The sequence below is a fragment of the Ambystoma mexicanum genome, chromosome 2p, assembly GCF_040938575.1.
Source record: "Ambystoma mexicanum isolate Mex_15411 chromosome 2p, UKY_AmexF1_1, whole genome shotgun sequence".
NCBI lineage: Eukaryota > Metazoa > Chordata > Amphibia > Caudata > Ambystomatidae > Ambystoma > Ambystoma mexicanum.
In genome coordinates this window covers 994130779-994157176 of record NC_090923.1, presented here as the reverse complement: position 1 = coordinate 994157176, position 26398 = coordinate 994130779, and the positions used below count along the sequence as shown (strand labels likewise).

The 26398-nt window shown below is 45.1% G+C and overlaps 1 long non-coding RNA gene across 1 annotated transcript; it reads left to right on the top strand.

Moving 5' to 3' along the window:
- Positions 1-306: 306 nt before the first annotated feature.
- LOC138567005 (uncharacterized) lies at positions 307-26009 on the top strand. The gene is made up of 2 exons (XR_011302081.1): positions 307-607; positions 25603-26009. It is a non-coding gene; the product is annotated as an uncharacterized lncRNA (long non-coding RNA).
- The last annotated feature ends 389 nt before the right edge of the window (positions 26010-26398 follow it).

Below are 26398 nucleotides of genomic sequence, written 5' to 3'. Positions count from 1 at the left end.
TTTTTGCAGATGGGGTAACCTCCATATCACCACTCTAAACTATTGGGATGAAAGGGATCCTGGAGGGGGAAGAGTGGGGACAGTCGTGGGTGATGATATCTGTAAGCCTATTGCTCTATGCTCGTGTTGATTCTCAATGTTGCAACCGATTTAAATAAAGTTGTTAAAAAACAGCTGATGTCAGGACTGAAATGACTCATGATGTGTTAATAGGAAGCTACAGACTCCTAGGATGTCTGGGAATGTTGATAAGATTTGGGGAGGGGTAGCTGTGCTTTTAAAAGAGCAGTTGTGCCGGCTCTATCAGAATGTGAGAGCACTAGCAAACTGGCACTCAGAGAACAAAGTGGATTTTCTGAAGCTCAAAAGCTAACACTGGACACTGCATTGGCCGGAGGCCCAAGCTGTGTGATTAACAACAGTCTTCAGGAGCATGCTGTAAAACATGACTTGGGCTATAATTGGATCTGTTGATGCTTAAGTCTTTTGCCGACCAGAGGCCTGGACTCCTTCTGTGCACCGAGCATGTGTGGAAATAAACACTTGCCGGCTTGTGCTGGGATCACTGGGCAGCAGACTTCAAACCTTTGCTTGCTACAATTAAAAGGTAAGTGACCATTTTATTTTAAATAAGCAAAATGTCAATTTTCTATGTCAGCCCTATGCTGGTTTCTGGGGTTATTTTAGGCTGATTTCAATTGTATTTTTTTTTAAATATAAAATGTCTGGGGCTTTTTGTTCAAGCTCATGTTATTATGAGGAACATAGCAGTCGCGTTTGTGCTCGGGAACAGATGAGAAGCTGCAGGCTTACAGCTTTGGAAGTTTGGGTGGAAGAGGAGGAGGCCTTTACCACTTTGGAATCCCAAGTGTGAGCAGGCCTGTCCGATAACAGACAGTGGGAACTTATGAAATGGTGTTATTGATTTACATGTAAAAGTCTTGTTTTAGCTGCTAATGTGATAGTGAGAGTATTTAAAGAGATCGCATGGCTTGGCCGACTGCGGCCTTCTCAGGAGTGCTGGCTGCAGCATGGTAGATCACATGCTGTGTTAGCTACTAAAACCTTGGGCCGGATTTAAATGTTAAAAAATGTGGCACTCAGAGTAGGGCACTTCTACTAAATCAATGCTTAACAAACCCTCAATTTGTTAGGTTGGGGACTTGTTGAAGTGACGTTGAGCTTTGATTGATCACTTACAAAGGTTACATGATTTGAGCAATGTAATTTACATGTGAACATCTCAAACAGTGCTCCATTTCAGTTCAGTTGAGCCATAGTTGAAAGCTCATGGTTGAGCGCTATAGTGATTTTTGGTAGGGATTGTTTAAACATTATTAATGGAATAGTAAGAAGATGACAATTTCTGGCCAGGGTTTGCTGACTGTACTCTTCTCACAGGTGTGCGGCTGAGACATGTCAGATCACATACTTGCTAGTTAATGATACTTTTTTGTTTGATTTAAGCCTTTTTAATGGGTTAGTAAGGAAATAGCATTTTTGGCTAGATTTATCGCGTGGTCGCCATCTTTTGTGTACCCGTGACTTGACAGAGCTTATGTTGGGTCACTAATTGAAACTTTGGACCTGGTGCCATGTGTTTCGCTGGTATAACAACCCTATATTTTTATTGGAAAGGTCTGTGATAAACACATGAGGATATTTCTTAAAAATGAAGCAAATGTTACTTACCTAGCAATATTTTAGTGTGATATGCGGAGTGCGTATTCTGAATCCATATTTGTTTGTATTTATTTCGAGACACAGTGGATCCTATTTGTGGGAATGCGCAGTCATCAATGGTGGATCCAAGCATTGAGGATATGAAAATGTGTTCATCCGTGTATGTGAGGAATGTGTGAATGGATCAAAATAGCTCATTGGGCTCATCAAGGGCAAATGGATGGGGTGCCCCAACACCAATGCATAAGGGTGTTCTTGTTGGATCAGATCAGAGGGCCAATGGAATCTGGGAGCCTACTATGACACATAGGGCCTCATTACGACCCTGGTGGAACGGGTTAAACGGCGCCATAAAAGGTGACGGCGCCGTTCAACCCGTTCCGCCACATTACGAGGTCCCCTCGCGGGACACGGTAAGCACGCCTGGGAAAACCAGGCGTGCTTACCGGGTCCCGCGAGGGGAAGAGGGAGCAAACAACGGGCCATCTCGTAATGGCCCGTTGTTTGCTCCCTCTCCCATCCCCATTCTGCCCTATGGGGCAGAATGGGGATGAGGAGCACGGCATTACCGCCATCCGCGAATGGGCACTTACCGACCCATTCAACTCGTAATGGGCCGGTAAGTGCCCATTCGCGGGTGACGGTGACGGATGCGAGTTCGGCGGTAGTCGTGCCTGTAATGCAGGCACGGCTACCGTTCGAACTCGTAATGAGGCCCATAATGTTTTTTGTGCTTCAGCAAGGCCCAACGGTTATGGAGTCCCAACAATGGAGATTGTTTTTTGTTCTTCAAGAAGGCCCAATGGATGGGGAGGCAACAATGTGATTTGGCAAGGGTAAATGGATGGGGAACCCTAACGCAGCCAGAGAATGGGTTTGTTGCTTCATCAATTTCTATCGGAACAGGACCCCAACTACCAACAAATCATGGTACTATTTCAGCAACAGGTCTAGACACTTGCCACCATGGGAATGCCTCACCGACAGGAGGTGGAGCTTGCTTACCTCTGCCTGGTGGGCGTATTTGAACTGGTGGAGGGCCCGTGTTATGGAGGCAGTCCTGCACTCTGGGATTGCTACCGACTTGCTTCAGCATGGCGCCTTGGTTGTCCGTCCCAACAGCAACGCAAGATGGATTGGTGGACAGTACAGTTGATATAAATGTGCAGCCTTGTTTTGCAGGTGTGAGAATGGGGTCGCTTGTATTACCGGTGTCTTCATGCATGGCTTTGGCAGGGCTGGGTTGAAATTCTGCTTTAAAAGTGTTCAGCTGCCTCAGGCCAGACTGGAGCTGAAGCGTGAGCATGGGCGTGGAGATATAAATGCTGGGTCTTCCAAAAGACAAACGTTTCAAACTGGTGTAAGAAATGAGCCTGTTGTTGAAAGACGCCCCAAGTCTAGAGGGATACGTTTAAGCCTAAAAAAATAAAATTGACCTACTAGTGGGACATGGGGTGTTTCATCAATGATTTCTGCTTATGCACCTGATCTTCAGGGGGTAGCAACAACAGTCAACTGTGCTCAGCTGGGGGATGATTCGGCTCAAGGGGTGGTGGTGATTAGTGATGTTGATGCTGTTACACCTTACCCAGTAGTAACTACAGGATAAGGTCTAGCAGCTAATAACTGCGAATTCAAAAGAAATGTGGTTAACTGTGAAGTTGAGAATATTATAGATAGTATTGTTAATGTTCTACTGAGCCCATCTAACAATGCCAACGGAGCTGAGGCAGATCCTTTGACAGTACATGTAGAGTCTATTGAACAGTGTGTACCAACTCAGACACCATATGAAGACATAAGCAATGGTGAGGATGAGGGTGAGGGGGATGTCGGTACATGTGGTAAGCCAACTAATGACGGTGGGTCATTTGATGTTATAGACACAGTGGTCGCTGCTTTAAGGAATGCTGAGTATATGTCCTCTCAGCAGCTTACTGACATAGCGCACTATCTACAATACATCCCTTGAAATATTTCTTGATGACCCCGGTACAAATGTGCATAATGATGGCAATGTTGCAACTGAAAAGAAATGTAATACCTCCCTGGCTGCCCCTGTTGATGCTCAAGATGGTGGGGCCGACAGTATTGCCATTGTAAATAGCACAGCCACATGCATTGATAAGACAACAAAAACTCAAGGTACAGGTGTTAATGATTTGGGGGAGGGGTGTGATAAAAGACAGGTGGCCCCATTTACTAACAAAAGGACCTTGATGCTAGTATTATTATTATAGACGCTGAGGATACATGCAGACAAAAAAAGACCCAAATAGAGTGCAAAAGACCAGTGCAAAACAGGCAGGTACCCCTACTTTAAACAAAGTCATCAACATGTTTTGGCCCTGGTCAAAACTCTGAAGCCTTACTGTAAAAGCAAACTGGGGCAATCTGTTATCAGTGGCACTATTGAACATGTTGAATGGGAGGTTTCCACACTTAGTGGCAGGGGCTTCTGGGGCATCCATGGGCAGGCAGGCCAATTATCCCAATACCGTGATAGAAGGTGCCACAAATGTGGAACATAATACACTAGCCCCAGAGTAATCCGGTGAGTTTAAAAATCACAACACTGATTCTATCCCACAGATATCTGGTGAAAATCATGATGTAGTGATAGCTGGACCTCTTACAATCAGCCCTTCTGTCAATATGCACCCAGAAAATATGGCAATCATCAGATATAGCCGGGGGCAGCAAAGTTTTATGGCTAGCGACTAGCGTGCACACTAAATCCAAATGACCCATTGGAAAACAGACACATTTTCTAAACAATCAGCAGACCGCTAAATCACAATCTCGTAATCAGGATCAGTGTCAGGAACGTGCTCTTGCGCGGAGGTAGCACGTACACCTGTCTCCCCGTTGGGTCTTGGTGCCTGGAGTATTTACAACACAGGCCTCCGCGACCCGCCGGGGAAAGAGGGTTAGGGTCCGCTGGTTTGGATAGGTAGGGGGAGTAAGGGAAACCGCATTGAGGAATAGGAAGAGGTTGTGTATGGGGAAAGGGTAGTTGGGAAGGAGTTGAGAATGAGGCCACTTCTGGGGTTTCAGAGTTCACTGATTGCTGCCCAAGCACTCTCTCAGAATCTATTGGTTTGGTTTAATCGACCCAGATATGTTCTCTGAATTCTGGCACGTTAGGTACTGTTTATCCCATTACAATCTGCATAGTAAAGATCTCCTAACAGTGCTTACCAAACACTACTGAACCTACAAGTATCCTGGACCTTAAGATACCCAATAGCTAGCAAACACAAACATTATTTGTTGTTAAAATCAAACCATACATTATCACTAGCTACAAACACAAACAAGATGAATGCACTTAGTTTCGGATCGTGCGGAGTTGGATTCTGTCTTCAACCGACCAAAGTTCAATGTTCTAGCCCTGCCGTGTGATTGGCGGAACGCCGCTACAAAGAAATCAAAACATTAATGAGCTTGTGCCTGAGGATCATAGTACAGCTTGACAGTTTCACTGGCTCTACTCTAGTTGTCTACGACATGCAACGTAGAGGGTTAAAGGGTTAATGGTGCCGGTGCCACAACTCTATGCTGCAAGGTACGGAATCCAGCATTAGCGCCAGGCTCAAGGGTTAATGGTGCCGGTGCCCCGACTCTAAGCCGCAGGATTCGGAGTCCGGTATTAGCATGAGGCTCAAGGGTTAATGGTGCCAGTGCCCCGACTTTAATGTTGCCGAGCTCAAAGCCCAGCGCCAGTGCGAGATTCAGTATTACGGGGCTGTCATTAGTTTCACCCCACATGCAAGTTTCCGGCATTAGTATGCTCAGTGGATAAGAGTAGAAGTGCACTTATCTGCTGTCCTTAGTGGGTCCTACAGTGTTCACAGGCAGGGAGTGGCCCCGCAAGTTGGCAGCCTGCAGGAGCCCGCTGAGACACGTCTTCTCCTTCTGATGGTCCAGAGCGCAAGCGGGGATCCTCGTGTGTTCCGCGTGCATGCGCAGTAGGATGGGCATCATCCCGAGGATTCCCAGAGGCTCGCAGGCACGTGGGCCTTCTAGGAAATGGAGTGTCTTGTCCTCTTCTAGGGTCCTGAGGACTTCTAGGCCCATAGAACTGGCTCCAAGCCTTCTGCCTGCATACAACACAAAGTAGGGTCCTATAATAAGGTTGTTTACATCTCCCTTTACCCTTGCCACACCAATCCCCTACATTACTGGCATTAACAACCTGGTACTGCACACTTGCCCCAGTTAGTTGTGCTGAGTTCCTGACAGTACTCCCCCTCCCAACAGGTCCTGGTTTAGAGGGATGGTTGGCATTAAATATACAGACTAGGCAAGAAGCATGTACATTTGCAGCTGGCTCCCATGAGCGCTCTTCGGGTCCATATCCTAACCAATCCACTAAATATTGCAACACCCCACGTCGCACACATGAAACTAAGATAGCCTTTACCTCGAACTCAGTAACCCCATGCACTACTGTGGGCAGGGGCCTTTTTTGGTGGATGGATGCTGGAGCTGGTTTTAACAATGACACATTTATGATTTTCTCAACTAAAAAGAACCTAGAAATCGTGGCTGAAATTTCATGGGGCCATGTAAACAGAGATTGCGTGTAGCCAACCTTACCTTATCACCCACTTTATACTGCGGACCTGGCCGCCTCTTTTTGTCAGCAAATATCTTATATGCTTGTTTTGCTTTTTCTAAATTTGTGAGAATATTGTTCCATACATTCACTAAGTGCTTTCTGTGTGTATGAGCTGCGGGTACTGCATCAGTAACACTGTGAGGAATTGGTTGAAATCGGGGGTGATAGCCATAAGTGCTATAAAATGGGGTTACCTTAGAAGAATGCATGACATTATTGTATGCCAACTCAGCCAACCAGAGTATGTCTGCCCAAGAAGCGTTGTTATCATACGTCAAGCATTTGAGATACTGCTCGAGTGTTTGGTTCACCCGTTCTGTCTGCCCATCTGTTTCCAGGCGGTTAATCTCATATTAATGCCCATTGAATCGCAGAAGGCCTGCCAGAAATGGGATGTGAACTGTGAACCTCCATCAGAAACTATGTGCTGAGGGATGCTATGTAAACGCACGATATTCAGGGGAAAGAGTTCTACTAATGTCGCTGTAGGGACCCCCTTGCAGGGTATAAAATGTGCCAACTTACTCAGGGAGTCCACCACTACCACTATGGTGGTGAGGCCATGACAGGCTGGTAAATCTACTATTAAGTCTAAGGATATGGTATGCCAGGGCACTGGTGGTGTGGGCAAGGGTTGCAACATACCAGCGGGTCTTTGGTGATCAGATTTATTCCTCAGACAACATTCACAAGTTTGCACATACCGCTGAACGTCTTGTCTCAGCTGAGGCCACCAAAAGTGCTGCATTGTTAACTCACAGGTTTTGGCAACCCCGGGATGGCCCACGAAAGTAGAATCATGACACCATTTTATGGCTTGCTGTCGAATTGCTGGGGTAGGGAGATACAAGGTTGTGCTATGAAATGGGAGTCTATCTTTTACTGGTCGCATTTTTCTTGGATCGTTCCATTGCACTAATTCTTGAGCTGTCATTGCTTTTCGAATGTTATAGAACATATCGTCCACGGTAATGCTGCCTATGATGCGTGCAGACGGTACTATAGGTCATGGTTCCTCCTCCCTGATTGCCTTGAGATCTGGTTCCAGATAGCGGGATAGTGTATCAGCCTTTCTGTTTTCTGTTCCCGGACGATACATTACCACAAAATCATACTCAGCAAAAAAGCATTGCCCAACGCAGTTGTCGGGGGCTTACAGCTTTGGCAGATTTCAAGAATTGTAGATTTGTATGGTCTGTCAGTATAGTAATAGTATCACGGGCACCCATCAGGTAGTGACGCCACTCATCAAATGCTACTTTGATAGCTAGGAGTTCTCTATCAGCTACCACATAATTACGTTCTGTGGGAAGTAAGGAACGCGAGTAGTAGGTTTCAGGATGTAATTGTCCGGATTCGTCCCGTTGAGACAAAATTGCTCCAAGGGCATAGCTGGAAGCACCAGTTTCCACAATGTTCGGACGAGTGGGGTCTGGGTGAAGCAACACAGGGCTGTGGTAAGTGCCGTCTTCAGGGCTTGGAAACCTGCTTCTGCTGCTGCATCCCAACGGAATGCTATTCCCTTTTTGAGTAGACGAGTAATAGGTTGCACCTTTTTTGCAAACCCATCGATAAATCCCTGATAAAAATTGGCAAAGGCCAATACTGTTTGGACTTTTTTCACAGACGTAGGTGAAGGCCACTCTACGATGGCCCGAACTTTTCTTTGGTCCATATTTATGCCTTCATGGGATAGGATGAAACCTAGAAATTCTATAGTGGATTGATGGAATTCACACTTTTTAAGTTTTGCGTAGAGTTGATGTTCTCTCAAATGCTGCAAGACGGCATTCACATGCTCCTGAAGCCCCTCTTCATTATGAGAATAGATGAGAATATCATCTATATAGACCATGGTAAACACGTCCAAATATACACGCAAGACTTTGTCCAGAAAGTGCTGGAAAGCGGGAAAGGCGCGGGTGTGTTTAAGAGTCCGAATGGCATGACTTGATATTCGTAGAGGCTGAACCTTCTTCTAAAGGTAGTCTTCCACTCATCTCCTTCACGCAACCTCGCTTAATGGTAGGCTCCACGCAAGTCGAGCTTCGTGAATATTTTGGTGTCTCGTGCTTGATCTAACAGGGTGGGTATTAATGGCAGAGGGTATCTATTCTTCACAGTTGTACGATTTAGAGCTCTGTAGTTGATGCATGTTCTTAAATCCCCGGTCTTTTTTGGGACAAAAAACAAGGGAGACGATACAGGCGATTTCGAGTGACGTATGAAACCATTGGCTAGGTTTGTCTTGATATAGGCTCTTAAGTGCTCATTTTCTGCTTCCCTTAACAGATATATTCGACTACAAGGCATGGCTGCCCCAGGTTCCAAGTTTATTCTGTAGTCGAATGTTTGATGGGGTGGTAAAGTCTCAGCAGCAGCTTTACTGAACACATCTCGATAATCTTGGTGGGCTGCGGGCAAGGCGGTCTCAGTACTTCCAATTACATGTCCCTTTTTGGATGACACCTCTTGTTTGGGGTTTTCCACACTGGCATGCTGACAAAACTCAATGCAGTTGCTTGACGAGATGCGTAACGAACCTTGAGTCCAATCAATTTCGGGGTTGTGAGTCCCTAACCGTGGTAACCCCAGGATCATTCCGAATTGGGGTGCCGCAATGACATCAAACCTGATGTCCTCATGATGCTGTGGGTTGCATTTCAAATGCACCCACCTGGTTTGCCTTGTAATAAGGCCTTAGGTGAAAGGTGACCCATCCACTGATTTCACTTCTTCCTTTCGTTCCTTGATGGTTAGAGGGATCCCTAATTTGCTTGCCAGGCTCTCGTCGATAAAGTTCCCAGTAGTTCCTGAATCTACCATTAAGGACACAGGTACGCGCTGGCCTTCCCAACTAACATGTCCTGAAACCGCTACGTGTGCCACTCTTACTTGTTGTGTATTTGCAAGGGATTTAGGGGTATCTGTAGATTAGCTCGTCGGGGGCACCCTTACTGGTGAGCTTTCACATTTCCCGACTGCTCTCCTTAAGGCTTGGTAGCACAGTCTAGAATGAAATGCCCGTCCTTCCCGCAATAAAGACAGAGCTTCTCTCGGCGTCTCTTATCCTTCTAGTCCTTGGTGAGGGGGCCCACACCGTTCCTATTTGCATAGGTTCCTCTGTGGACTTTTTATTCTTACTGGGTTTGATCTGTTGGTCTAAAAGAGCCATGGGTTTAGCATCCCACTTTTGTCTGTCTTGCCCCCTATTGCTCTGTCTGTGGTCTAACCGCATGGCCAAATCAATCATAGAGGAGCATGTGTCTGGCTGCGGGTCCACCTGAGCAATGAGGTCCTTTGTTTCATCCTGTAACCTCTGGTGGAATAGAGCAAGACGTTTCTCCTGGGGCCAATCCATCTCCACCACCAACTGGTTGAATGTGGTAACGTAGGTGACTAAATCCCTACCACCTTGGCGCAGAGTGAGCAGTTCTCGGTCCTTGATTAGTGTAGCTGCCCTATGGTTGAAAATGTTACAAAATTCCTCTAGGAATGTATCCCAGTGGTACAAGAGGGCATCATCTTTAGATACCAGAGGCGTAGCCCATGATGCTGCATCACCACCAAGATAGGAAATCAAAAAGGCCGTACAGGCCTGGGTGGTGCAGAAGATATGTAGCTTAGTAATGAAGTGCAGCTGACTTTACATCACAAACGAATTGATTTTTACGGGTCCCGATGATACAGTTCTGGGGCTGCCAATGGAAGAGGGGGCTCCGTAGATACCGATACCTTTCCTGGGGTGGGTGGAGTTGGGTCCACGGGCAAGGTGGTGACTTGGGCATTAGCCTGTACAGTAAGTGTGTGCACTTGACCTGCTCGGGTTTTATAGTCATGTCTAGTGGCTTGCAATTCTGTTTTGCTTTCCCTTAATGCGTTTAACACGTCCTCCATGGTGACGTGCTACCCAGGCATTTAATAATACTTGGGCTTGCGCTCCTGTCAGGAACGTGGTCTTGCATGGAGGTAGCACGTACACCTGCCTCCCCGTTGGGTCTTGGTGCCTCTAGTATTTACAACACAGGCCTCCGTGACCTGCCGGGGAAAGAGGGTTAGGGTCCGCTAGTTTGGATCGGTAGAGGGAGTTAGGGAAACCGGTTGAGGAACAGGAAGTGGTTGTGGATGGGGAAAGGGTAGTTGGGAAGGAGTTGAGAATGAGGCCCCTTCTGGGGTTTCAGAGTTCACTGATGGCTGCCCAAGCACTCTCTCAGAATCTATTGGTTTGGTTTAATCGACCCAGATATGTTCTCTGGATTCTGGCATGTTAGGTACTGTTTATCCCACTACAATCTGCACAGTAAAGATCTCCTAACGGTGCTTACCAAACACTACTGAACCTACAAGTATGCTGGACCTTAAGATACCCAATAGCTAGCAAACACAAACATTATTTGTTGTTAAAATCAAAACCATACATTATCGCTAGCTACAAACGCAAACAAGATGAATGCACTTAGTTTCAGATCGTGCGGAGTTGGATTCTGTCTTCAACCGACCAATGTTCAATGTTCTAGCCCTGCCGTGTGATTGGCGGAACGCCGCTACAAAGAAATCAAAACATTAATGAGCTTGTGCCTGAGGATCGTAGTACAGCTTGACAGTTTCACTGGCTCTACTCTAGTTGTCTATGACTTGCAAAGTAGAGGGTTAAAGGGTTAATGGTGCCACAACTCTATGCTGCAAGGTACAGAATCCAGCATTAGCGCCAGGCTCAAGGGTTAATGGTGCCGGTACCCCGACTCTAAGCCGCAGGATTCGGAGTCTGGCATTAGCATGAGGCTCAAGGGTTAATGGTGCCAATGCCCCGACTTTAATGTTGCCGACCTCGAAGGCCAGCGCCAGTGCGAGATTCAGTATTACGGGGCTGTCATTAGTTTCACCCCACATGCAAGTTTCTGGCATTAGTATGCTCAGTGGATAAGAGTAGAAGTCCACTTATCTGTTGTCCTTAGCGGGTCCTACAGTGTTCACAGGCAGGGAGTGGCCCCGCAAGTTGGCAGCCTGCAGGAGCCCGCTGAGACACGTCTTTTTTTCCTTCTGATGGTCCAGAGCGCAAGCGGGGATCCTCGTGCGTGCCGCGCGCATGCGCAGTAGGATGGGCGTCATCCCGAGGATTCCCAGAGGCTCGCAGGCACGTGGGCCTTCTAGGAAATGGAGTGTCTTGTCCTCTTCTAGGCTCCTGAGGACTTCTAGGCCCATAGAACTGGCTCCAAGCCTTCTACCTGCATACAACACAAAGTAGGGTCCTATAATAAGGGTGTTTACATCTCCCTTTACCCTTGCCACACCAATCCCCTACATTACTGGCATTAACAACCTGGTACTGCACACTTGCCCCAGTTACTTGTGCTGAGTTCCTGACAGTACTCCCCCTCCCACCAGGTCCTGGTTTTGAGGGATGGTTGACAAGAAATATACAGACTAGGCGAGCAGCATGTACATTTGCAGCTGGCTCCCATGAGCGCTCTTCGGGTCCATATCCTAACCAATCCACTAAATATTGCAACAACCCAAGTCGCACACATGAATCTAAGATAGCCTTTACCTCGAACTCAGTAACCCCATGCACTACTGTGGGCAGGGGCCTTTTTTGGTTGATGGATGCTGGAACTAGTTTTAACAATGACACATTTATGATTTTCTCAACTAAAAAGAACCTACAAATCGTGGCTGAAATTTCATGGGGCCATGTAAACGGAGATTGCGTGTAGCCAACCATACCTTATCACCCACTTTATACTGCGGAACTGGCCGCCTCTTTTTGTCAGCAAATATCTTGTATGCTTGTTTTGCTTTTTCTAAATTTGTGAGAATATTGTCCCATACATTCACTAAGTGCTTTCTGTGTGTATGAGCTGCGGGTACTGCATCAGTAACACTGTGAGGAATTGGTTGAAATCGGGAGTGATAGCCATAAGTGCTATAAAATGGGGTCACCTTAGAAGAATGCATGACATTATTGTATGCCAACTCAGCCAACCAGAGTATATCTGCCCAAGAAGCGTTGTTATCATACGTCAAGCATCTGAGATACTGCTCGAGTGTTTGGTTCACCCGTTCTGTCTGCCCATCTGTTTCCAGGTGGTTAATCTCATATTAATGCCCATTGAATCGCAGAAGGCCTGCCAGAAATGGGATGTGAACTGTGAACCCCCATCAGAAACTATGTGCTGAGGGATGCTATGTAAATGCACGATATTCTGGGGAAAGAGTTCTACTAATTTCGCTGTAGGGACCCCCTTGCAGGGTATAAAATGTGCCAACTTACTCAGGGAGTCCAAAACTACCACTATGGTGGTGAGGCCATGACAGGCTGGTAAATCTATTATTAAGTCTAAGGATATGGTATGCCAGGGCACTGGTGGTGTGGGCAAGGGTTGCAACATACCAGCTGGTCTTTGGTGATCAGATTTATTCCTCAGACAATATTCACAAGTTTGCACATACCGTTGAACGTCTTGTCTCAGCTGAGGCCACCAAAAGTGCCGCATTGTTAACTCACTGGTTTTGGCAACCCCTGGATGGCCCATGAAATGAGAATCATGACACCACTTTATGGCTTGCTGTCGAATTGCTGCAGTAGGGAGATATAAGGTTGTGCTATGAAATGGGAGTCTATCTTTTACTGGTTGCATTTTTCTTGGATCGTTCCATTGCACTAATTCTTGAGCTGTCATTGCTTTTCGAATGTTATAGAACATATCGTCCACGGTAATGCTGCCTATGATGCGTGCAGACGGTACTATAGGTCTTGGTTCCTCCTCCCTGATTGCCTTGAGATCTGGTTCCGGATAGCGGGATAGTGTATCAGCCTTTCTGTTTTCTGTTCCTGGACGATACATTACCACTGTTGAAAATCACAACCATACATTATCACTAGCTACAAAAACAAACACGATGGATGCACTTAGCTTTGTATCGTGCGGAGTTGGATTCTGTCTTCAACCGACCAATGGTCAATGTTCTAGCCGGGCCGTGTGATCGGCAGAATGCGGCTACAAAGAAATCAAAACATTAATGAGCTTGTATCTGAGGATCATAGTACAGCCTTACAGTTTCACTGGCTGTCCTCCAGCTGTCTACGACATGCAACGTAGAAGGTTAAAGGGTTAATGGTGCTGGTGCCACAACTCTACGCTGCAAGGTACAGAATCCAGCATTAGCGCCAGGCTCAAGGATTAATGGTGCTGGTGCCCCGACTCTAAGCCGCAGGATTCGGAGTCCGGCGTTAGCATGAGGCTCAAGTGTTAATGATGCCGGTGCCCCGACTCTAATGTTGCCGACCTCGAAGCCCAGCGCCAGTGCGAGGTTCAGTATTACGTGGCTTTCATTAGTTTCACCACACATGAAAGTGTCCAGCATTAGTATGCGCGGTGGATAAGAGTAGAAGTGCACTTATCTGTTGTCCTTAGTGGGGCCTGCAGTGTTTGCAGGCGGGGAGTGGCCCTGCGGTTGGCAGCCTGCAGGAGCCCGGTGAGACACATCTTCTCCTTCTGATAATTCATAGCGCAAGCGGGGATCCTCGTGCATTCCGTGCTTGTGCAGTAAGATGGGCGTCGTCTCGTGGATGGCCCGAGGCTCGCGGGCATGCGGGCCTTCTAGGAAATGGAGTTACTTGTCCTCTTCTACACTCCTGAGGGCTTCTATGCTCAAATAACTGGCTCCAAGCCTACTGCCTGCATACAACACAAAGTAGGGTCCTATAATTAGGGTGTTTACATCTCCCTTTACCCTTGCCACACCAATCCCCTACATTACTGGCATTAACAACTTGGTACTGCACACTTGCCCCAGTTACTTGTGCTGAGTTCCTGACAGTCAGGTGCAATAGGGGTGATCCTATGGGTGAAATTAAAAACACAAGTGTTGTTACAGTCAGGCTTCCTGTCGAGAGTGGGGGGGAAGGATATCTAGTTTAGAGGGACCCTAAAGGCACTGAGTGATCCTTAATATGGTGCAGACATAGAGCCCAATGGCAGCAGTTATTTAAAATCTTCAAAAAGGCCAGGTTGGTCTTATCCAGAAATGATTGTCCTGAAATCTCACAACCACAGACCCCCCAGTGCCCAGATACTCATATGTATTAGGAGAGGGTACAGACGTATGAAAGAGTTTATAAAACATTTACAGACGTGGAGAATTATGAGGAATTTAGATTTGTAAACCTTGATAAAAATAGGCTCCTTGGGACAGAGGTTAGCCGTTATAACAGAGACCGTGGAAAACACTGGGCCGGCATGTATTGGAAACTGCTGGGATAAATTATTTTGTCCAGGCACGCATGGATGCTGATGGTTTAACCCGGCCCTTGTTTACAAGGCGATCCTGGCTGAATGTTTTCTGCATTTTATAATCTGCAGATGCTTCTGCAGAGTAAGATCGAGATCATGTGTTTTGCATCATTAAGAATTGCAGCATTAATTGTTAGTCCCCACTCCGTAAGTGCTTGTGAACCTTAAAGCAAAGTTATTCACAGCCATATTACAAAATCTAAAAGCAGATGGTTGTTAAACTTTGATCACAGGCCCCTAAATCTGCATCTGCTGTCTAGTCTCATAGCTTTAATTGAAGAACAGAGCATAACAGACACCGATACATATGAAAAAGCTTTGAAAGCCCATGAAGAGCTGGCCATTCTGACGGACACCCCTGTAGGGTTTGGAAAGGTGGTTCTCTTGAGATGAATTTGATAGACCCATCAAAATACTGTACTTTAACCAGAGTGCTTGGCAGTATTTCCTGCTAACGGAAACACTTTGTATGTTTTACATCACGATGATCATTTCTATGATATAACCCATCTAAAAATGTTCCTGGGCTAAAAACCTCTGTAAGCATTGTCACCATATTTTCAACAACAAACATAAACACAGCTGTCAGTATAATTGATGCGTGTGTTTAAGAGAGGTGTGTGAAGCGCTCAAGGTGAAACCTTCAAAATGCCTGCAATGTCACACATTTGTGAGGCTGAGGGCGTGTCTAGACATGCACATTCAGAAAATGGCACTGGGGGCTTGTTGTGTGTGAGCCCTCTTATGACTTCCCCGCGTGTGGGAAACTTCTCCTGAGAGTCAAAAGTGTAATGGGGTAATCTTTCAGGTGTGCAAAGTGTCCGTTGTCAAAACAGATGAAAACCTATGTTATATAACAGCCGGTAACCTCAAAATAAAAGCAAGTATTCTATTGTGTACGATCATGGAGGCCCGCCAAGAGAAAATAACCTACCGACCGAGCTACATTTATGCTAGGTATGTTAAAAGGCGGGATTGGTGGGAGTGGTAGTTTGAGGGTGATTCGTGTGTGGGTGATTTTGTTAGCACCTTTGTGACACCTAAATTCAAAAGCTACCTGTTGGAGCTAAAGGCTCCAACAGGTATTTTATACTCAAAGAGTGAATTAAAGTGAAGCTCATTGCACAGGCCGTTTATGTGGTAGCGTCACAAATACCTTTTATTTACTCCTTCAACTTCCTACCCATGAAACTCAGTAAACTTCTAAAAGCTTTTAGTTTCCCCATTTCAAATGGCTTCTTGCCACATCTTTTGAACACAGTGGCTAGCCAGAACTACGTAGATCCAATTCTACCCCCAGATCAATATGGCTGTCAGCCCATGATGCCTAGTGAGAAAGAACAGTTCATGATGTGGTATAAGGCGAATTAACACATACAAGCTTGTAATTTGTTCAAGGATGGGAACATTGAATTGACCCATGGGGAACACCTCCCTTTAAAAGTACCATGCTAGCTAGTTGCTGTATGCAGATCTACAGACAACTGAATCTAAAGCCTGAAACAATCACGCTGCTGCCCCAAGATTCATACCACAGGCCTCATAAATGTTATTCCACAGCGGCTTTTCAGTGGCTCTTAGATCTAGCAGAGAACGGGAACATTGCTATACAACACACCCTAACGGGCAGCAGAGAGAAATGCTACAGTAAATATGGGGTGGACGAATATACTCTGTTTGAGGTGTGGAAACAGCCCATGAATTCAACTGCTGCTTCTACCATGGGTATCCCAATTGGTAACCGGCTAGGGGTTTCAATACTTTGACAGGTAGTAATTATGAGCAGTTGCATAGACGCAGCCTGTTGAAACAGACTTCCCTAGTCAGGCAGGGTGTTTGTGTTGTCAGTATCTGAGAGCACAAGTGGTGCACAATGGTGCAAAACAATCCAAAAGAGGGAAGGTTTCTTAAAGAGAAGAAGCTGCCTGACCCCATTAACCTCCATGATGCATTATATGTGGGGGTCGTACAAAAGCTTTAAAGTTACACCATCGCATTTCAGAGAGTGAGCAAATACACTCTTTAGATTTTAACAGTCTATATCCCTCTGTGAACAATGAGAAACAATATCTGCTGGGGCACCCCAAGATCATTTGGGACAGTTTCGGAGATATAGACCAGTACTTTGGCTTGATCAGGTATAAGGTCCACCCACCCGAGGTCTTTATTTACCCATCCTACCCTATAGGTGTGCCAGTAAGCTAATGCTCCTGCTTTGCGTACATGCATTGAGACAAAACAGACCAAGTATCGGCATGCAGATGAAGAGCAAAGGCTGATAAGTACTTGTGTATGATCGAATTACAGGTCGCTTTCAAACTCGGCTATCGACAAGGGCACATTCACTAAATATGGCATTTTTAAACTATCACTCTAGAGCTCTTCTGTGGTTATATTCTGATGTTCCTCCAACAGAAACATAGGGCCTTCAGTATACTGTCACAATGTGTGGACAATGATGCTAACCAGACCTACGTGGACGATTATTACAAACATCAGGGCATACACTTGCATAGGAAGCACATCGAGGACAACCCTGCTTGGTGGCTGTTGGCAAAACTATGCCTTAATTCACTGTGGGGCAAGTTTGCACATAGAGTTAATTTGCCAAACACAACCATCATCTCAAACCCCAATGTGCTTCACGCTTATCTATTCAATAACTCTTGTAACGTGAGCAACTGCATGCTCATAGATGACGAAATGGCTGGTTCATGCTGGCAATACCCTGAGGAATATCCAACAACTTCTGACAACACCAATATATTCATAACCGTGTTCACAACTGATCGCTTGCCCTTGAAGCTGTACGCTGTGATGGCGCAATTGCAAGAGAGGGTTCTGTATCATGACAACAATAGTGTTATCTTTGTTAGCGCCCCAGGGAATGTCAACCTGCCCACCACAGATTATATAGGGGATATAGCTTCAGAGATTGCACCCGTCAAATACATTGTCAAGTTTGTATCCGCAGGCTCCAAACATACATCTATCATACATCTCTACATACGGTCAGTTGAAAGTAAAAGGCATAACACTGAACATTAACAATACAGTTGAGAGAAATGTGACATTTTAAAAGATCAGGTACAGTCCTATACACAGGGAGATACGCGTAACACCTTGCTGTCTATCACTGTTACAAAGTTGTATATCGTATGCGACAAAAAAGCGATGGGAGATTAGCATGAGCACTCTACAGAATACTCTCAGATAAAAATATGCTGGCACCAGTTGGCTTGATGCATCCTTATGGCTATTGGATACTAGGCTCAACATCCATTTGTGTGTGTACTGGCAGGGCCTTCCAGCTGCGGCAAGAGTTATTCTGTCAGGAAACTTCAAGGAAGAACACCCACACAGTGATGACTCATTTACCCACAAATATTGTGTGGCTGTATAGCTGCTGGAAGCATTTTTATAGAACTTTACAGCAGCAGTTTAAGCACCTTTCAATTTGTAGAAGGTATGCCGGGTAGTCTCCGCGACAACCCTTTACTACCGCAGAGCATGGTGAATATGATCATTCATCGACAATTTGATGATAGGGGTTGGGCAGAGTGCCAAACTTGAGGAAGCTTTTACTCCATATTCCCATCACTGCAATCTGAGTATTTGTTACATCATGCAGAAGTTGTTCAACAAGGGTAAGAGTAACAGATCTATAATGCTAAATACTAGTTATTTGGTGTTATTTAAAACCCCCCGTGATAAGCAACCACAAGCCATGATAGTGCAACAGATGCATCCATCCAAAACGCATTTCCCCATGGAGGCTTTTGAAGATGTGACCATTAAGCCCTACGGCTATCGGTTGGTTGATTTAAAAACCACAGAGGATTATAGATTGCACACTGATATATATCCACTAGGGCTACCCACTATTTACACCCGTTAAAATACATCTAGGAAACACTCTTAGCTGCATTACCGTGTTAGCAGCTGTTACAGTGTTCAACATGTCAACACGCGTACGAAGAAAGATTGCGCTGCTCAAAATGTTTGTATATGCCACCCCTCAACAATGCAGGGCCATTCTAGCTATGGCAACTGATGATCTGGTGGCCACTATTTCAAAGATTGTCTATGACACTTTAAAGGGACATGTCCCCCTAACACACTTCCAGTAAGTGTGTTGAAAAAAAAGAAGAGTGTCATCAAGAAACTGGTCAATAAGTGGATATCCATATGGGCTGAAAGAAAAGTGGTCTCTCAGGCCAGTGGATTCATAGGATCCCTCATAGGTATAGCCCTACCACAAATCACCAGATTGCCCGGGGGTCAATGATGGATCACACTCACAAGAGCTATTTGGTGGACAAATGCCAGTTAGAAAGTCTGGCATCTCCAACACCTCAGATGATTGGTATATATGGAAGGTTGCCACCATGTGAAATGAAGGCTGTTTTAAACACACTTCATTCAGTAGCGCATGATAAAGCAGCCTTACATGCAGATATTCTGCATAAATACTTAAATCATTCTAAGCACAGTGATGCAGAAAAAACAGACTACCATTATACCTGCCGCCTGATGCATCTAGTGGTGTGAAGGTCCCACCAGCGGTAAACCAGGCTGTGGCAGATGTGGTGAACACAATTAGCCTGCGCTATAAACCTAATGCAGAACTATTGCTACATAAAATGGAGCTTGAAAAGGATGTGATGTTGTGTACCGATAGACAGGTGTTAATCTACAGGGGTAGGGCTTTAAGGGGCTCAAGACTGCATGATCTAGTAAGGGGTATTACAAGTCAACAGCCAACTTCAATATAAAATAGAAGCCCCTATCGGCTGGAATTAGTTCATGCAAGTGGTTGCTGATTTAAATATTCCAACATCCCAACATCCATTGTAGGTAATATTACCCAACAACTCCTTCTGTAGAGGCTAAAAACTGGTGCCCCCGCTATGTCAAAACAACAACACAGTCCTATAGATATACACAGGTCAATCAGCCCCATAAGCAGATCCCAATCACACAGCCCTAAAGCAAGGTGGAATACCTGGGGTTTTACAGAGGGCCTCATTCCGAGGTGGGCGGTAAGGGATACCGGGCACCGGTATAGAGACCGGTGCCTGTAATCCCTTACTGCCCAATTCCGAGGTCCCTTAGCGGGAACCGTAAAGGATGTGTGGCCTGACCACACGTCCTTTACGGGTCCCGCTAAAGGACCAGGGCGCTAATAATGGGCCTGCTATTCGCGGGCCCGTTATTAGCACCTTCCCCATTCCCATTGAGCCCTATGGGGGCTCAAATGGGAATGGGGAATGGTTTGGTGAATGGGGACTTACCGGGTCCTCCAGGGTCAGAATGACCCGGTAAGTCCCAATTCAACCAGACCGGTGCCGGACCCGGTATTGGAGGCAGCCATAGTCTTTACCCAGCCCCTCATGCTACTAGGATGACCCTATCACCAATACCTCTGAAGTGCCCAAGTCTTGCAGGAAACATACATGTCTAAGTTGGGTGAATATTTGAAAGAACTGTGCATTTAAAGGTGACTCAAGGAAAGAGTCTTCCTCCTTGAACTGTGATAAAGTGACATTCAAACTACCAGAAGAAATCTAGACCTATATGTTTTGAACCCAGTCACCATTTCATAATTTTGTTTGTGATTGTTTAAGTACATTTTCAAAACAGTCAATAGTGACCTCCATTCCAGCATTTGACTGATAAAGAATATACTGTGTTGTCCGCAGGTAATAGCTTTAGAGTATTGCACTGGCAATGTAGTATAACAAAAATACTTTGCAATGCTTTTCACATAATCCTTTAAAACTCCTATGTATATGGGGTGTTGCGGAAAGTGGGCCAAGCTGTCAAACACTATTAGCCCACCTCCAACCACAGAACTATCCAGTGCATTCTGCACCGGGCCTGTGGAGCAGTGTTCACCCCCAGGCTGACCGGAACGGATGCAGGATAGGCCCATGGGGCATGTTTTGCTGGCTTACACACCATGAAATATTTTCGGAATCTGTCTATGTGTATGCAGAAATTCTTTTGTCTGTAGAGTAGCCATTAAATAGCAAAAGATATGATTCTATGAGCGGTGATCTCAAGAATGCTATTGAAAACACTCCACACTAGCAGCGAGTATGTAACGGCTAGGTTTCCTTCAACTTTATCTAAGCGCATGGGTTCCCACTCCGCAATTGGTTGAAATGTCCTGCTCATGGGTGTATGGGTCTTAGATCGAAGGCCAGTAGTTGATAGCCAAGGGCATAGTCATTGTATGTGAGTGAAACCGGTGCATCATGCATGTGCTTCCCCGTAATAGAAACTTGCCCCATGTACTCCCTGATTATGTTTGGAAATCTAAAGTTTGGAGCGTATGCTTTTGCGGGATCAAGACACCATCCTTATGCAGCGCTGCATGATTCTTGCTACAGTGATTGAATTTGAAGGCGTTTCGATCATATGCGCTGGTGTGCACCACTGTTTCAACAATCCCCATGATGAATATTGGGAGCTGTCCCCGAAACAAGTTGTCTTGGCTGGTACTTTAAGGGCTACCCTCTCAACCGGATACTTCACCTTAGATATTTGCAACTCCTCTGCATGCGCTAGTCTAATAGTTGGGGAGATGCTCAAACATTTAATGGACGAACTAGCCACTACAACGACTAGCTTGCATAGTTCAGCATCCTCACTCAGGAGACAGAAAGTGTCAGTGTTTCTGGATAGTTTCACTTTAAGTAGTTTATCCTGGAAGAAAAAGTCTGCATGTAGACATCCCAGTAAATTGAATGTTCTACTGGTCCAAGTGTGGCCGGCTCACTTTGCGACTCCAACATCTCCACCAACCAGAGCATTGGTGTCGAAGTGGCCCACAGTGTCGCAGTAAAAGAGACTGGCCGAGAGATGCCTATCCAGGGCATCAGGGCCATCATTTAATATGCTTTCTATATAGGCCCTGTATGCGCACATACTATTGCTCTGTGTTATCATTCGATCGCTCAGTGTCACGTCCACCTGGTTGAACATGGCGTTTGTTATTTTTACAGGATAGATGCAACAACATGTAATTCAAATACAGATACATGTCAGTCGAGCTTGATACATAGAATTCTATGGGGGCTAGTGGTGATACCACCGGCAGAAGTGACACCTCCATGAAAAACTGTTCTCATGCTGGTCTGGCTGGTGAGGTTTAGCTAATTTGAAGCTGTGGTGTAGGAAGGGCTTTGCAAAGCCTAAGAGACTTCTAAAGATACCGCTGAGCCCCGCTCCATACATTATGTGGCCCCTGCTAAAATACGGCTGATCACTGTAGCCGGCCTACATCTTGTAATACATCTTGTAATATTCCATATAAGCCCTGGGATCACCATAGTTCCTCACCACGGCCATTGTAACACTGTTTTACTCGTCTTTCAGCCGGAGCAACCAGAAATGCAGCCGCAGACAGATTTTTCAGTACTTAAATGAATAAACTGGCGACAAAGTGTTGGAGCTTGTGGGAACTGTGGATCTTTGCGCTATTGTTTCGATTGTTCTGGTGCTTAGTGGACCTCCTCCGTTATTAGCCTGCTGCCTGTATGGGGATCTCAGAAGGACACAGCTCCTGCTGTCCCAGTTTTTGTGGATACTTGTTTTGGTAACTGAGATCCAAAAGTCATACTTTGGTGCTGACCAAGTGATACTTGATATCTAATCAATGTTATTGGTTTATTGTTTGTAACGTGCTTCAAACAATGGTAGTCACTCTTGTGACATACATTCTAGTTGGTCAAGGCTTCCGCAGAATAAAGAATTAAAAAAAAAGCAAATGCTTCGGTTTCACTAGTGCCGACACGTGCTTCAACTTTAGGTTTTTCTCAAGGCTGCATAGTGGTGATATAAGTGACAATGTGCCAAGCGAAAAGTGATAGATAAAAATGAGGTGACAATGTGCTAATGTAAGTTAATGCAAGGAACGTGACCATGGCAAACATATTATACAAAATGGTAAGTAAACTGTCCATGACATGTGCCCGGTATGTGAAGTGTTCAATGATATTGAGTTATTTATATGCATAGTCATTTATACATTGATATTGGGGACGTTGGTTAATGCAGTATAATCAAATTGTCATGAGTAGTTGATAAGCCAAATTTATGGTTCCTGGCTACCTGCATTGACTACAGCAACCAGAATTCCCTGAGGCAAAACTTGGTATTAACCAGCAACAACTGAACAGATTGCCTCCCTGAAGATTGCAAGAGGCATGAAAGCGCTTGGAGGAGAAGATCAACTGGACTGTGGAAGGCATACTAAACTGGCAACCTGAGTGCGACCCTCACCCCCCCTTGTTTGAAATTTTATTTGGAAGTTTTGGACTCCAGAGGTGGCAGTGCACTGGAGACACATGCCCCCACTCAGGAGAGCCACACTGCTGGTATTACCACCTCCCCCCACTGTGGGATTTACATTATGTAATTGGAGACAGATTTGGTCCCTGGCTACCTGCATTGACTACAGCAACCAGAATTCCCTGATGCAACACTTGGTATTAACCAACAACACCTGACCAGACTGCCTCCCTGAAGATTGCAAGAGGCATGAAAGCGCTTGGAGTAGAAGATCAACTGGACCGTGGAAGGCATACTAAACTGGGGACCAGAGTGCGCCCCTCACCCCCTTGTTTGAAAACATTTTTGGGGAGTTCCAGACTCCAGAGGTGACAGCACCGGGTTGACACATGCCCCCACTCAGGAGAGCCACAAGGCTGGTTTTCCCCCCTGCCCCCACCGTGGGATTTACAATATGTAATTGGAGGGTGAGTTGGTTCCTGGCTACCTGCATTGACTACAGCAACCAAAATTCCCTGAGGCAACACTTGGTATTAACCAGCAACACCTGAACAGACCTCCTCCCTGAAGATTGCAAGAGGCATGAAAGCGCTTGGAGGAGAAGATCAACTGGACTGTGGAAGGCATACTAAGCTGGGAACCAGAGTGCACCCCTCACCCCCCTGGTTTGAAAAAAAATACATATATATATATATATATATATATATATATATATATATATATATATATATATATATATATATGTATTACACAGCCACGTTAGTGGCTGTGTAGTTATGGTTAAGTTGCTAATCCCATTGGAAGAGCACTTTTTGGGTGGCTTATAACTTCGCTCCCCCTGGACGAATCCACATCAAACTTTGCAAAAACGTAGATGGCCCACTCTTTCCATTGTTTTGCAAAGTTTGGTGAGGTTTGGTCCGGGGGGGGGAGTTATAGGGGGGTCCCAAAATTTCTTTTTTTCCCATAGAATGAATGGGGAAAAACTTTGCTCACGCCTAGAGCCCAAACTGCTGGACGGATTTTCACCAAATGTGCGGCAGGAGCAGCGGCTTGGTCCCGAAAGCGTGCTTTTGTAAATTTGGTGAAAATCCGCCCAGTAGTTTTTTTTTAAAACGACTAAAAAGTAGGTCACAAAAAATTAGTGATATCTATGTCCGCTGCCCGGACACACTTCCCTGTTCGCTCCTTGGGCAATCGGCTTGCGTTATGTCCGCGGACATGTGACATGTTCGCTGATTGGCTGGGATGAAGCGTGAGGTGCGTCAGATTGTTTCGATGCGCCTGCCATCTTGGATTCGTTTTTTTTGGTGTCCGCAGACATTGCGGTAAAAACAAATTAAAAAACAGAACATTGCGCAGTAAAAGAAATTAAAAAACACAATATTGCACTTGTTAAACTTATCAAATAATCTTTGGGGAGGTGAGGGGTGATGAGGATGGGATGGGATATGGCTACAAGAAGCAAAAAACAGGTGTTTTTTGTAGCAAAAGTCACACGGTAGACTTGGCGTTTTTCCACAATATGTGCCTAAAGTACAGGCCAAAGAGATTGCATTTTGGCATTCAAGGGATGGAGATGTATAATCATGGAATTGTGGACTTGTAAACACAGATTGTTGCTTCTGCAGTCTGCAATCCCAACCTTACTTTGTGGTATTACAGAGTAATACTACATTTCGAATGCCCGTTCCTCTATATTGTTTATATTGGTTGCCCAATATTTATTAATATTAAATATAATCTATTTCAGGTTTTTTTACACTCTTAATTAAAATGCTTGATGTTTATAAATTGATGTGCTGGTGCTACACTCAGAGCGCGGCAAATAAAGGGCTAATGATGTCTGTGTTAAAATGTAATGAAAATAATAATGGAGTCAGACTGGCGCCCCCTAGAGCCTGGCACCTCAGGCAGCCAGCTGCAGTGCCTGATGGACGTGGATAAGAATAATGGTTCTCATGGATGCAGTGAGGCAAGTTGTTGGAAAGTAAGAATGTATGTTGATTCTGAGTGAAGGTCACCAGCTTTGAATTTTTGCTTGCGAGCTAAGGAAGCCCACGCATCGGACACACAGTATAAGGTTCAATTGTTTTTTGACCTTGAGAGAAAGGGAACATTCCGAAAGTAATTGAATGAAAGGAGGTTTGTAATAATGAAAGATATGATATGGTTATCCATTCCAAAACTGAGCTAAGGAACATGTAAATTCAGTTTATGAAGAATCCTTGGTGCGAACGCAGTGTGCGTTATGGTCTGATTTACGCCAAAAGAATGGAAATGGTGAATATAATGTAAGTTTGATTTTCGACGATAGTATACCGGAACGAGCATGAACTTATTATTATCTGACCATTATTTCTGGGTTACATTCTATTTATTTGTTCTGTGTGGTATATTGCAATGAAACGTAAGTACAACATTTGTGTGTAGTGGTCTTTCTAACATGCATATAGGAAGTGCAGCATCGAGGTGTATGTAGACCACCACTCGGTTCCCCCCAGGTTCAACGCTAATATTTGATTAAAATGTCATGTATGACTATCTCGAATTGTGTACCACTTTCCACGTTGTTTTCTCTCTGTTGATATTTTTTCATGTCTGTGCTAATCCTTAGTTTAAACTCTGTGACGAAATAATAAGTCAATAAATTGTAATAAAGATTGGCTAGTGAGACACATTTCTGTTATGTTTTTGAAACAGGTACATCCTGCCATTCTGTGATTGTCATAGATCAAGATGCCAACTGACGGGTTCTTTAACTGGCAGCTGCACATAGTTGTGAACAACTGGATCACAGTGACTCTTTTTTGGGACGATCGCCAAGGGCCCATATGCCCTTACGCTGTACTAGTGATTAGGAGCAATATAACATCCTTTACGGTGGTCTAGCCCCAAGTTGATGCAGAAGCACTGGAATTCACTGTGCGTCCCAAGCGCTTCTTTTACCGAAAACGATCACCTTGTGTATGCAAAAAGAACAACGCGTGCCTCACGATAAACATTTTGGATCGCGAACGAAGAAACAAATTTGCAATTTGATTGAATATGGCAATAGTCGGATGTTCTCGGAGCGTTTATTGTGAAATAAAAGTACTTTACAAATTGTACAGTGTTGTTGTTTTCTTTTAAAGTATGGTTTAATATTCCGAATTGTGACATGCTGTGTTGTGAGTCGATGTGTGTTGATTTTCGGGTTCTGCGTCATGTCACGTAGGTGATTATGGGCGCGTTTGGCTACGCTGACGAGGAACGTCAACGAGAAAGGTGGAGATTATCACTAGGTTTGGTGATGTGAGGCTCAGGGGCGGGGAATATGATTTAGTGACGTCAGGGCAGTTTACCTTAGGCCGATGCAGCAATGGATAAGATTAGCACAAGATGGCCGCACCCTGCTGCCTGATTTTGCATGTTTACAAAAGAGGAAAACTAAAGTAAGGTGCATTGGAAATGTTTGTGCGATGAATCAACGTATGTATAAAAATACATGCCCAAACCC